Source organism: Dermochelys coriacea, chromosome 10, assembly GCF_009764565.3.
Source record: "Dermochelys coriacea isolate rDerCor1 chromosome 10, rDerCor1.pri.v4, whole genome shotgun sequence".
NCBI classification, from domain to species: Eukaryota; Metazoa; Chordata; order Testudines; family Dermochelyidae; genus Dermochelys; species Dermochelys coriacea.
In genome coordinates this window covers 179,029-194,098 of record NC_050077.1, presented here as the reverse complement: position 1 = coordinate 194,098, position 15,070 = coordinate 179,029, and positions in this window count along the sequence as shown.

Sequence of the window (15,070 nt, the reverse complement as noted above, 5' to 3'; positions counted from 1 at the left end):
GTCATTACCAAAGCTGATGTTTATTTACAGAGGGGGTGATTGGACAGTATTTTGACTAGACTACAAATTTATCAATAGGCCAATGCCAAGAAGCATAATTGATTATCTTTATCTTCATCTTGGGGATCTGATATTTTAGGGTAACCACTTTAGAGTGACTGGTTCACAAATCAAAACTTTTTGAACCCCAGGCATATACAAGGATGCCTGACATCCATACCCTAAAGAAGGGTGAACTGTAAATAATGTAAGAAATGTTATCTAAGCAGGAGTGCATGTGATCTGTAGTATTTAAATATTTAAAATTATTTTGCTTTTAAAAAAAGTGCCTTATGAAAGCCAGTGTATGTAATGTTTAGGGAAAGGGCAAAGTTCTTGTCTGTCAAATGCAAAAGGCCACAGTTAACCTATATGAGGAATTCAAGTATGCAAGACCCTTCTCCCTCTTCCCCTTCCCCCCAGAACTCTGAAATGTAACAGCATTTCTCTAGTTTAAAAAACAAAAAGAACCCATATCACTGGTGATTAAATGCTGAAAGCTTCAACCTGTCTGTGGTATAAAATTAGTGCTATAGTTAGACTTGCTTTGAAATCTAACTTGTCTGTTGTAGCAATAATCAGTTGTCCTGTGATTCCATTTTTATTACATTTTTACAGAAGTATAGTAAGTAAGGCTGAGTGCTGTGTCTGATTATGGTGGTTGCCTTCCAAGTATGGAAGTGTTCCCTTGAATTGGTGAGACTAATTGCCTCACTTTCTCTCTCATTTGATCCCACACACTGCTACTATGCTTTCCTCAAATCTTGCCATATTTTTTAAAGATAGCTAATTGGGAAACCAGCCTTTGAACCAATGGACAAAAGAGAAAATGTTAAGTTAGGAAGAAACTTCCTTCCATTTTGTTGGAGGGCGTTTTTTGCTACCTGAAGTCTCTAATCTACTTTTTCAAAAGCAGTGTGAAATTCTGACCCACTGAAGTCAATGGCAAAACTGCCATTAGCTTTAATGGGGTCAGGATTTCACCCAGTGATAGTTTACCATAAAAAGGGAGGGGGAGCTGATTTAGAGGAAAATCCCAGCTAGCGTATATGAGAATATATCAGAGATTATTATTCATATCTTATCTCTAATTTTACTGCAGGACCTTCAGAGGTTTTTTTACTCTACAAAATCTAAAATGAATGGAAATGTTTTCATGGCAAAACACTGTGGAGGGAACTTTGCTTGTTTTTTATCACTTCTTACAGTGCTGGAAACTCAAAAAACGCATTCTGTTGCTGCATGAGAAGCATAAAGCCCCCCAAAAAAGGAGTCTAATTTCACTGTCCTTGCTGAAAGAAATGCAAAAAATAACTAACATTCTATTAAGTGAACTAGTGGTTAAATGTTGTCACTAATAAAACAGATTAGGAGTTTTCCTGACAGTGTTCCTTTTCCTGGGATATAAAATGGAATTCCTTTTCTGGTAACTGTTAAATGTAAACACAGCCTGAGAGTTTAATAATAATAATAATAATAATAAAAAAAGCTATGACTGACCTGTTTCTTGTGTTTCCAGAAACTTATGCTCCAGGTGTACAATAACCTCTGCATCACATGCTGCTTTATTAAGGAAAAAAAATAAATGTATGTTAGGAAAATATTTAACTTTGAATCTTTTAAAGGTTGGTTGAATTAACCGATACTTGAAATCTCTTACTGAATTATTGTGAAACTATGTGATCGTGTCTGAGGCAAGAGTGCCTTGTTTAGCAGGATGATTCTATAGTTAGCATGTTCCTCAGTTTGGGGGTGGAGGGTTTATAATACAAAGGAAATCAGATACACAGTTCAGCTTGATTTTATACCTATAGGGGGTTCCCCAGAAAGCCTTTTTTGTAATTACTACTCTAAATCTAGCGTTTTATTGAGTAGTAATTAAACATCCATTTTCATATGCATATATCTTTTAGATGTCAACATGCTAATGTTTGAGTGAAATGGTAGCAGTTTAAGGCCAAAGGTAGAATTATTGTACCTTGATACTTGACCTTAATCAATATGTGATTCTTGTAATACATTCAAGGTAATACATACAAGATCACTGAATTTGATAGTGTTTAAATTTAAATGAAAAACATCCTTCGTATGAGAAGTCTGTAGAAAGGAATTGTTGGGGAAAATAGGTGACTGAGGGGATGCCATTGACTAATGGTGTTCTATAACATACTGTTGAATTTTCTCCTGTACATGCAGTATCTTACTCTTGCATCCTTCTTGTTCTCTGTTGGGTAGACATATGGTGAAAAGGAGTGATATGCAGCCATCTTTCCCCGGAGATGCATTAAGACTCTTCCGATTGGGAGAATGTCAATTTTCATACCTTGCGCCTCAGCCATTACAAGCAGTTGTGCAGAAAGAATCCTGACAAGTTCAGCAAATACAGTTTTATCGTAAGTAGATGTATCCCAATGGTCATGATGGTAGATAAATCTTAAAATACTAAGTATTTTAGCAGAAATAGTCTTTGTATAACTTTATTATGTGCCATGTAAGGGCCTGTTAAATGCAACTCTAGTTATTTCTAATATTTGAAAACATGGTATTTGTATGTCTCCACAAATTAGGTTTCCTGTAACTGCTGCACAAAAGAATAGCGAATTGTAGTAAGAGCAAGGAGCAAGTTGCATATATTCTCTTTTCTACCTGTACAAGTTATTGGCTCCAAATGATAGGTTTGCCTTGCTGTCATCTTTAAAATAAAACTAGGTACATACAGATATTGTTCAGCTATGCCTGAACTTAGGCAACAACTCTCTAATACTCACTATGCAGCAATTTAGAAAGGAAAATTAAGTGTCATCCAATTGAAACTGAAAATAATATTATGTAGGATGAATCGCAATTCACCAAGCTGGAATTTTAATTATGACAGAGGGTTTATTCCACCACTTTGGACGTTTGGCTCTCTAATCATTAATGGTGAAGGCCTAAGTTTCAACTGTTCTCTGAAAGCTGTAATCTCCATCAGAACAACACCCTGTAGTACTCTTCTGGGTCCCATCTTAAAATTCTGTACTCCTTCCTAGTGAAATGCTGCTACTACTGTATTAGTAATATTGGTCCCTCCTGCAAAAGGTGGCTTTTTCTACCTCTTCATTCTGGGTAACATTTTCTCCTTTATGGCAGGACCGGGTAAACTTAGGCTTTCGAAGAAGCATATGCTTTCAAAACTTCCATCAAGAAGGCAGATTCACTGCCAATATGATACAACTTAGTCACCAACACCTTAGGTCAAGTCTTGGTGAAAAAACTGTCAGTGTAAAGTTTTGCTGGCTATCAAAAAGCGCTAAAAGAAAATTATTGCATGTTCACGCTGTCTTTCTCTATCTGAAGAGAACATCCACACTTGGGGCAGTAGCATCAACAGTGAGACCAATGCGCTATGGGTAGCTATCCCATAGTTCAGCTCTACATCTTCTGCCACTAGGTCTTGTGGGAAGGCTGAGTTGATCACAGTGCATCATGGGTCCAGGATTAATGTCCCATGATGCACTGCTTTGTATCCTAGCATTCCATGTGCTTCCGTCTTCAGTTTGTGGCATTTTTCAACATCCTTTGTTTTCTGCTCACCCCGCCATCTCTGCCTGAAAGAATGGATCGAGCATTGCTCTCCAATGCTCTGCTAGCTGTCAGTAGCACATTGCGAATGGCAGGAACTTCACGATTAACTACACTAACTCAGATTCACAATTGCCTGATGTGCTGTCTGACATGGATAAGAGCAACATTAAATCACTTTTGGCATTCACGGAAGAGCTGCACATGGTGGACCATCGCTTTTGAGCTCAGAAAACTAGCACTGAGTGGTGGGATTGCATTGTTATGCAGGTCTGGGATGATAAGCAGTGGCTGCAGAACTTTTGGATGAGGAAACCCACCTTCCTGGAATTGTGTGTTGAGCTCGTCCTTACCCGCAGGGCTAGGGCACCCAAATGAGAGCCGCTCTCTTGGTAGAGAAGCGTGTGGCGATCGCAGTGTGGAAGCTGATGACTCCAGACTGCTACCAGTCAGTCGCAAATCAGTTTGGAGTCGGGAAGTCAATGTTGGGACTTAAAGCAAGTGTGCGGGGCCATTAATTGCATCCTGCTACAAAGAACCGTGACTCTTGGTAATGTGTGTGAAATAGTTGATGGGTTTGCATAAAATGGGTTTCCCTAACTGGGGAGGGGCTATAGATAGCGCACACATTCCAATATTGGCACCGGATCATCTTGCGACTGAGTACATCACTAGGAAGGGGTACTTCTCCGTAGTGTTGCAGGCACTTGTGGATCACCATGGGCATTTCACTGACATCAACACTGCATGGTCCAGAAAGGTGCATGACGCATGTATCTTCAGGAACACCGGCTTGTATAGAAAGCTGCAAGCAGGGGCTTTCTTTCCAGACCAGAAGATTACAGTAGGGAATGTTGAAATCCCCATAGTGATCCTGGGAGGCCTGGCGTATCCTTAATGCCATAGCTCATGAAGCCTTACACGGGAAACCTGGATAGCAGTAAGGAGCGGTTCAACAATAGGCTAAGTAGGTGCAGGATGACCGTGAAATATGAGTTGAGCAGATTAAAGGCACTCTGGTGATGCCTTTATGGCAGGTTAGATGTCAATGAGGATAATATTCCCATGGTCATAGCTGCATGTTGTACATTGCATGATATTTATGAAGATAAGGGTGAAAAGTTTGCTCAGAGATATGCTCCTGAGGTGCAGAACGCCTGGCTGCAGCTTTTGAGCAGCCAGATAGCAGGGCTATTAGCAGGGCACAAAGGGGGGCAGTTTGAATCAGAGAGACTTTGTGGAAACACTTTGAGAACCAGTAACATATGTTATACTCAGGACTGCAGTGCTTAGGATCATAGAAGATTGGGGTTGGAAGAGACCTCGAGGTCATAGAGTCCAACTCCCTGCTCAAAGCGGGACCAACCCCAACTAAATCATCCCAGCCAGGGCTTTGTCACGGCAGGCCTTAAAAACCTCCAAGGATGGAAATTCCAACACCTCCCTAGGTAACCCATTCCAGTGCTTCACCACCCGCCTAGTGAAATAGTGTTTCCTAATATCCAACCTAGACCTCCCCCACTGCAACTTGAGACCATTGCTCCTTGTTCTGTCATCTGCCACCACTGAGACCAGCCTAGCTCCATCCTCTTTGGAACTCCCCTTCAGGTAGTTGAAAGCTGTTATCAAATCCCCCTTCACTCTTCTCTTCTGCAGAGTAAATGAGTCCAGTTCCCTCAGCTTCTCCTCTTAAGTCATGTGCCTCAGCCATGATGATTTTCGTTGCCCACCGCTGGACTCTCTCAAATTTGTCCACATCCTTTCTGTAGTTGGGGGCCCGAAACGAGACACAATACTCCAGATGTGGCCTCCCCAGTGCTGAATAGAGGGGAATGATCACTTCCCTCGATCTGCTGGCAGCGCTCCTACTAATGCAGCCCAATATCCTGTTAGCCACCTTGGCAACAAGGGCATACTGCTGACTCTCATCCACTGTAATCCCCAGATCCTTTTCTGCAGAACTGCTGCTTAGCCAGTCGGTCCCCAGCCTGTAGTGGTGCGTGGGATTCTTCCGTCCTAAGTGCAGGAATCTGCACTTCTCCTTGTTGAACCTCATCAGATTTCTTTTGGCGCAATCCTCTAATTTGTCTAGGTCACTCTGGACCCTATCCCTACCCTCCAGCGCATCTACCTCTCACCCCAGCTTAGTGTCATCCGCGAACTTGCTAAGGATGCAATCTATCCCATCATCCAGATCATTAATAAAGATGTTGAACAAAACCGGCCCCAGGACCGACCCCTGGGGCACTCCGCTTGATACCGGCTGCCAACTAGACATTGAGCCGTTGATTATTACCCGTTGAGCCTGACAGTCTAGCCAGTTTTCTATCCACCTTTATAGTTCATTCATCCAATCCATACTTGCTGGCAAGAATACCGTGGGAGACCGTATTGAAAGCTTTGATAGTCAAGATATATCACGTCCACTGCTTTCCCCATATCCACCGAGCCAGTTATCTCATCATAGAAGGCAATCAGATTGGTCAGGCATGACTTGCTCTTGGTGAATCCATGTTGACTATTCCGGATCACCTTCCTCTCCTCCAAGTGCTTAAAAATGGTTTCCTTGAGGACCTGTTCCATGATGTTTCCAGGGACTGAGGTGAGGCTGACCAGTCTAGTTACCCACGTTCTCCTTCTTCCCTTTTTTAAAGATGGGTGCTATATTTGCCTTTTTCCAATCGTCAAGGACCTCCCCCGATCGCCACAAGTTTTCAAAGATCATGGCCAATGGCTCTGCAAACACATTAGCCAATTCCCAACTCAATGAAATTTGAGTTTTGCAAGGAAGCACTTGTGATTTTTGTGTCCTAGGATTCCATTTAAGCAAGTGATTAAACTGCTTGTTTGTTTGTTTGCTGCTATCACAATTTGCAGGAAACAAAAATTGCTTATTTAAAAAAAACTTTGTTATTGCACAAAAAACAATAGTATATCGATATCTGCACGCACGCTTGGGGAGAGGAGGTAGCAGGGGAGGGCTGACTTTCAGAGCTGTGCGTAAATCCAGCTATAATTTGAAAAGGTGTCTTGGGGGATGGAGTGTTTGGGAAAGTGAGAAGTCCCAGAAAGCGGAAAGGAATGTGCAAGGTGGAGTTTGGGGAAGGCGTAGAAAAGAGTTCTAAATGTGCTGAAGGGGAAGGTGTGTATACACAATCTGCTTAGTCTGGAGCGTTATGAAGGACTTCAGCATCTGTTTGTTTGATGCTCTATAATTTTAATCATCATCTTAGTTGGGTCCCTAAAAAAAGGCCTCATTTTCTTTTCTGTCCTGCCTTTTGATTTCCCTCCACTTTTTTCTGCATCTGAGTTTTGCAGCACCTCCTGGAACATGTCCTCCTTGCTCTAGCTTGGGCGCTTTCTTATCCAGTGGAGGCGTTCTGCCTGTATGTAAGGGATGCCTCTGAAGGCTGCATCTTCAGAAGCACAAGGAACAATACACAGAAGCATGATGAAGTACACATACAACATTGAAACAGTACGATAAAGTACACCTCTAGTAACACACCAATCACTTTCTCACTGACAAGCAGAAGCACTTTCTCACTTAACAAGCACACATGCCAGTGAACACCCCAAGCCTGGTGAGTTTACCTCAGGGCAGAGGACATTTTACATGGGGATAAAAGGAATATTAAAGGGTCGTGCTGCAGTCAACTGGGGACATATTTTAAATTTCCCACTCTTCTTTCCACAGGTGGGGGTAATTTACCAGATATCTCACTCCTAAGAGTAAGCAGAGGAGAAAGGGTGCATCTACTATACGCTTGCAGCTTCCACTCTAGTCCCTATGCTGCTCACTTGTGTGCTGCTTTGATGATTGCAGAATGGCATGGAAAAGTTTTCTTCAATGGGGAAAGGAACAAAACAGATCTGCCAAGGAACCTTTGGTAGAGGGTTGCCAAGTACCTCTAAAAAAAGTTTCCTAGAGATCTCTCTGGAAGATTCCCATGAAATCTTGGTGTGCCTCGAGCCCCTGTTCTGCCATGCTGCTTAACTGCACAGGGAAATGTCCAGCGCGCACAAACGCAGCCAACCGTGAACATTTCTATGCCCTCAACGCACCTCTGCACTTCACAAAGCAAAACCACTTACCAGGGATCTCCTCTCCTGCTTCTTGCTCGCTGGAGTGTGACTGCTGAGACTGGCTAAACACCTGCAGAGTGGAGAACAGCTCCTGACTGGACACACCACATGGCGACCCTGCTGTGGGCTCCACGTGGTTGTCTAACTCCACTTCTTGATTGATGACTTCATCCTCTAGGTTAGGTCCATTTTCCACCAGTTCCAGCCCCGCCAAAGTATCCATGGGACTCTTGGCAGTGAGGTGGGTCACCACCAAGGGTAGCATCCAACTCCATATAAAAATGGCAGGTCTCTGGTGCAGCACCGGAGCAACGGTTTGCCTTCCTCGCCTTCTGGTAGGCCTGCCTCAGCGCCTTGAGCTTTACTCTGCACTGCAGTGTGTCCTGGTCATAGCCCTTTTTGCAAAAGCTTTGAGAAAGCTGCCTGTAGGTATTGAAATTCTTTTGGCAGAAGCACAGCTGGGACTGCAGAGCCTCCTGTCTCCAAATACTGAGCAGATCCACATTGTTCCAAGCGGGACAGCAATTGTCACGTGGAGCTGCCATTGTACCTGGGAAGATGCGATGTGAGCTCTCAAGGCTGAGCAAACAGGAAGTGGAGTTTCAAAAATTGCTAGGACTTCAAAGGGGAAGGAGCAGACGGTAGCTTTCCTGACGGCAGGGCAGTGGAGTAAGAACTGCTGACCTGAGCAGTCAAGATGGGCATTGTAGGACACCTTCTGGAAGCCAATTAAAATGATACAATCAAGTACGGTGTCTGCATTGGTACTCTGCTGAAAAAACTTTTGCGCAAAAAGCCCTATGTCTTTTGGCAAGGTAGTTTTATTTTGTCGCCGAAACTGTGGAGCTGTTTTTGCCAAAAGTGGCATTGCAGTGTGTACATCTCCACTCTTTCGTTGCCAAAAACTGCCTTTTGGGGACAAAACTCTGCCCGTGTAGGCAAGGCCTTAGTTAACATTCATGGGTCCTGAGGTGCTTAGCACCTCTTTAATTAAACTGGCCAGCCTTGGGTTCCATCTTTGCTAGAAATTTTGAATTGCTTACTACTGTTTCTCTGCACTGACTTAAACAAAACAAAAACCACCCCTCCATTATAACAGACAATGGAGATTATCCACTTGCAGAAGATGATGCTTCCTAGGCATGCCATGAGACAGTTGTGAGCAGCTTTGGGCTTTCTACTGTTACAACTCTAGCAGGAAATTAAATTAATAATCATATATGGCAGTTATAGTACTCCCTGTTACAATGTCTAGCTTCGCTGCACAGTGACAAAGGTGAGCAGTGCCCTTCTAATGGTTGTGTGGTAATGTATGTTAAATAAGTGGGTGATCTCATTCTTAATTTTCTAGTGTGGGAGTCCCAGAACTATTCTTCACAGCTGACACTAGTTGTGCCCCTTGTTGGCACCTTTATCAAAGGGGCCCAAGAATTGAAAAGCTCAACTCCCGTCTTATTCCTGGAGGTGTCTGTCTAGCATAGGCAGGAGAATGAGAAGCTTGTACTTCTCCTGCACATTTTGTAACTGAGCTATAGACTTCAAGCTCCAGGCCTGTCAAGATGACATCTTTCACAGCCAGTTTAAGGATTTGTTTCTAGTGGTTTGTCTGGTTTGTAATCTGTTTCTGAATTAAATTTCATTCATGCCTTTGAAAAATTAAACTCTGCTCCACTGAAACAGTTTTGATAAAAGCATAAATCAGCAAACAAAGTGAAGTCTCTCCTGAACCTGTGGTGTCATATCTGTGCACACTGAACAAGAGGGAAATTGAGACTATTCAGTCATGTTAGGAGAATGGAGTCTTATCCCTCACATTGCAGTTGTTAGAAGTTCCTCAGATTGTGAATATTTTATCTTGAAACAACTTAGCCCCAGAAATCTTCACAATGAGCTTAATTTGGTTGACGCAAATTAAATCTGTCTAAAAGCTGTTTCATGCAGGTATTCCCAAACTATTTGGACAGATTTTAAAAAAGTTACAAATTTGACAATGTATGTTTACAGGGTCAAAAACAGATACTTCAGTTATTTCTTTAATATATTAACTTACTTACATTATGCATTTTTATTAGGGCTGCCAATCACAGTTAACTCACACGATTAACTCAACTCAAAAAAAATAATCACGATTAATCGCACTTATAACAACAGAATACCAATTGAAATTTATTACATTTTTGGATGTGATTTTACATTTTCAATATTTATTTCAATTACAACACAGAAAATGAAGTGCAGTGTTCACTTTATATTTTTGATTACAAATATATGCACTGTAAAAATGATAAACATAAGAAATTGTATTTTTCAATTCATCTCATACAAGTACTGAAGTGCAATCTCTTTATCGTGAAAGTGTAAGTTACAAATGCAGTGGGGTTTTTTGGTTACATAACTGCACTCAAAACCAAAACAGTGTAAAACCTTAGAGCCTACAAGTCCACTCAGTCCTACTTCTTATTCGGCCAAGCGCTAAGACAAACAAGTTTGTTTATATTGATGGGGGATGCTGCTGCCTGCTTGTTTACAAGGTCACCGGAAAGTGAACAGGCGTTGGCATGGCACTTTCGTTGCTGGCCTTGCAAGGTATTTATATGCCAGATATGCTAAACATTCGTCTGCCGCTTCATGCTTTGGCCACCATTCCAGAGGACATTCTTCCATGCTGATGATGCTCAGTTGAAAAAAATATGCTAATTAAATTTGTGACTGTACTCCTTGGGGTTAGAATTGTATATCTCGTGCTCTGTTTTACCAGCATTCTGTATATATTTCATGTTACAGCAGTCTCGGATGATGGCCCAGCACTTCTTTGCGTTTGGACAAATCTGCAGTGATAGTGTTTTTAAAATGAACAACACATGCTGAGTCATCATCCGAGACTACTATAACATGAAATATATGGCAAAAGGTGGGTAAAATAGAGCCAGACGCATACAATTCTCCCCCAAGGAGTTTAGTCACAAATTTAATTAATGCATTTTTTTTAATGAGGGTCATCAGCATGGAAGGTGGCAGAACATGAAGGGTCATACAAATGTTTAGCATATCTGGCATGTACATACCTTGCAATGCCAGCTACCCAAGTCCCATGTGAATGCCTGTTCTCACTTTCTGGTGACATTGTAAATAAGTGGGTAGCATTATCTCCCCTCAGTGTAAACAAACTTGTTTGTCTTAGCCATTGGCTGAACGAAAAGTAGGACTGAGTAGATTTGTAGGCTCTAAAGTTGTGCATGGTTTTATTTTTGAGTGCAGTTATGTACCAACAACAAATCTACATTTGAAAGTTGTATGAGATGAACTGAAAAATACCATTTCTTTGTTTATCCTTTTTACAATGCAAATATTTGTAATAAATAATATAAAGTGATCACTGTACACTTTGTATTCTGTATTGTAATTGAAATCAATACATTTGAAAATGTAGAAAAATGTCCAAAAATATTTATTAAATTTCAATCGGTATTCATAGGATCATAGAATATAAGGGTTGGAAGGGACCTCAGGAGGTCATCCAGTCCAACGCCCTGCTCAAAGCAGGACCCATCCACAACTTAAGCATCCCAGCCAGGCTTTGTCAAGCCTGATCTTAAAAACTTCTAAGGAAGGAGATTCCACCACCTCCCTAGGTAACGCATTCCAGTGTTTCACCACCCTCCTAGTGAAAAAGTTTTTCCTAATATCCAACCTAAACTTCCCACACTGCAACTTGAGACCATTACTCCTTGTTCTGTCTTCTGCTACCACTGAGAACAGTCTAGATCCATCCTCTTTCGAACTCCCTTTCAGGTAGTTGAAAGCAGCTATCAAATCCCCCCTCATTTTTCTCTTCTGCAGACTAAACAATCCCCGTTCCCTCAGCCTCTCCTCAGAAGTCATGTGTTCTAGTCCCCTACTCATTTTTTGTTGCCCTCCGCTGGACTCTCTCCAATTTTTCCACATCCTCCTTGTGGTGTGGGGCCAAAAACTGGACACAGTACTCCAGCTGAGGCCTCACCAGTGTTGAATAGAGAGGAACGATCACATCCCGTGATCTGCTGGCAGTGCCCCTACTTATACATCCCAAAATGCCATTGGCTTTCTTGGCAACAAGGGTACGCTGTTGACTCGTATCCAGCTTCTCATCCACTGTAACCCCTAGGTCCTTTTCTGCATAACTGTTGTCTAGCTATTCAGTCCCTAGTCTGTAGTTGTGCGTAGGATTCTTCCGTCCTACGTGCAGGACTCTGCACTTGTCCTTGTTAAACTTCATCAGATTTCTTTTGGCCCAATCCTCTAATTTGTCTAGGGCCCTCTGTATACTATCCTTACCCTCCAGCCTATCTACCTCTCCTCCCAGTTGTCAAATCTCCTCCCAGTTTAGTGTGCTTTCCTCCCGGAGTGGTCAGGGCTGACCTCGGACTGATGGGTCCTCAACACCATCTCCTGGGGCTACACCCTCCAGTTTACTTCCTCCCTGCCCAACCATCCCCCACCTCCGTCCCTCCTGGGGGACCCCTCACATGAAGCTCTGCTCGAGCAGGAGGTGGGGTGGCTCCTGGGCCTAGGAGCGGTGGAAGTAGTGCCCGGGGAGTTCAAAGACAAGGGGGTACTACTCCTGCTATTTCCTTATCCCGAAGGCCAAAGAGGGACTCAGGCCCATCTTGGATCTCCGAGGTCTGAACCAGTACATGATGAAATTCAAGTTCTGCATGGTCTCCCTGGCCTCCTCCATCTTCTCCCTGGATCCCAGGGACTGGTATGCGGACCTCAATTTGCAGGATGCGTACTTCCACATTCATATATTCGAGGGGCACAGATGCTTCCTCCATTTTGTTTTGGGGCAGAATCACTACCAATTTACAGTCCTCCTGTTTGGCCTGTCCACTGCCACCAGGGTATTTTACAAAATGTATGTCGGTGGTAGTGGCCTATCTCAGGCGCCGAGAGTCCAGATCTTTCCCTATCTGGATGATTGGCTGGTCAAGGGCAGCTCCTGGTTGCAGGTGAGGGATCATGTGACGCTCCTGTTCACATGCACCACTTTGGGCCTGTTGGTAAACAACACCAAGTCCATGTTAGTCCCGGTTCAACGCATAGAGTTTATCGGGGTACTCCTGGACACCTCGTCAGCCAGAGCATCCCTCTCGCCAGACAGGTTTGAGACCCTGAAGGGGCTCATCGACACGGTCACAAGGTTCCAGGTGACAACAGCCAGAGCATGCCTCCAGCTCTTGGGTCACATGTCGGCATGCACGTACATGGTCCATTACGCCAGACTCAGGATAAGGCCCCTCCAGCTCTGGTTGGCCTTGGAGTTCTTCCAGGCCATTGACAGGATGGACAAGATCCTCATCATACTTCGAGTAGGGATAGGAGACAGAGGGCCCTAGACAAATTAGAGGATTGGGCCAAAAGAAATCTGATGGTGATTGCCTCCCTACAGTGGTGGTCCGCCCCAAGCAACATGCTCCAAGGGGTCCCTTTCAGGGACAGTGCCCTGTCGCTGGAACTGGTGTCCGATGCATCTGACCTGAGTTAGGGGGCCCATGTGGGGAACTTTCAGACCCAAGGCCTGTGGTCGGCTCAAGATCTGACCGTGCACATAAACATCAAGGAACTCAGGGTGGTATGGCTGGCGTGCGTGGCCTTCTGCTCGCACGTGGAAGGCAAGGTGGTCAGGGTCCTCATGGCCAACATGGCCTCGATGTTCTGTATCAACAGGCAAGGCGGACCAGTTCCTCTTCCTTCTGATGTGAAGCCCTCAGGCTGTGGGATTTCTGTATAGCCCACGACATCGCTTGAGCAGGGATGTCTCTTCTCAACATGAGTGGTCTCTCCACCTGGAAGTGGCTCACAGGCTTTTCCGAGTGTGGGGGACTCCCCAGGTGGACCTGTTCATGACTCAGCAGAACCAGTGCTGTCCCCGGTTCTGCTCCAGGGAGGGTCTGGGAAAGAGCGCTATCTCCAATGCCTTCCTCCTGTCCTGTCAGGCCAGTTTCTCTATACCTTCCATTCATTCCCATTGATCAGCAAGGTCCTGGAAAAGATAAAGACAGATACAGTCCAGGTCCTCCTGATTGCCCCAGAGTGGCCCACGCAACATTGGTACGGGATCCTCACGGGTCTGGCGGTAGCTCCGCTGCAGCCATTGCCGTTCCCCCCTGGACCTGCTCTCCCAGGACCAGGGCCACCTTCTCCACCCCAACCTAGCGGCTCTCCACCTCATGGTGTGGCTGCTCAATGGCTAGGTAGGGAAGAGAGGATGTGCTCAGAAGGGGTTCAATGCATCCTCCTAGAAAGCAGGCGGCCCTCCATGGGCCGTGCCTACTTGGCAAAGTGGTCCTGGTTCTCTAGACGGGCAGGTGAACGGGGTGTCTCCCCTGTGGCACCCCAGTCCAGCTTATCCTTGACTACCTTCTCACCTTAGAGCCCAGGGCCTGGCACCCTCTACAGTCAAGGTGCACCTGCCGGCCATATCGGCCTTCCAACCGCTGGTGCAGGGTCACACAGTATTCTCCCATGCTATGACTGGCTGGTTCCGTAAGGGGATGGACTGTCTTTTTCCATATGCTAGGTCCCCAGTCCCACAGTGGGACCTGAACCTGGTGTTGGCCCATCTCACGGGGCCCGTTTGAACTGCTAGCCACATGCTCCTGGTCCCACCTCTCGTAGAAGGTGGCCTTCCTGGTTGCGATCACGTCGGCCCTAACTTCCGAGCCTCCGTACACGGTTTTTCATAAGGACAAAGTCCAGCTCCACCCACATCCTGAGTTCCTCCCAAAGGTGGTCTCTGTTTATCACATGGTCCAGGACATTTTTCTGCCAGTCCAAGCCCCACATGTCCAGTGAGGAGTGCCGTCTCCACATGCTCGATGTGCAGTGGGTTTGGGCTTTGGCTTTCTACCTCGAGGGTACCGAGCCGTTCAGAAAGTCCTCACAACTGTTCATTGCCTTGGCTGAGCGCATGAGAGGTCAGTCAATCTCTACTTAGCAGCTTTCCAAGTGAATCACTTTGTGCATCTATACCCGTTATGAGCTGGCAAGTATTCCCCCCCCCCCCACCGATTATGAAGTGCACTTGACTCAAGTGCAAGCCTTGTCGGCTGCCTTTTTGGCTCACATCCCCATCCAGGAGATTTGTAGGGCCACCACGTGGTCTTCGGTTCACATGTTCACCATGCATTATGCGATCATCTCTCAAACTAGGGATGATGCTGGGTTCAGCAGGGCTGTCGTCCGTCCTGAGAACTTGTGAACTCCTACCCATCTTCAACAGATATAGCTTGGAATCACCTATTGTGGAATACACAAGAGCAATCACTCGAAGAAGAAAAGACAGTTACGGAAAAGGTAACTGGTGTTCTTCGTGATGTGTTGCTTATGTCTATTCCACATCCCA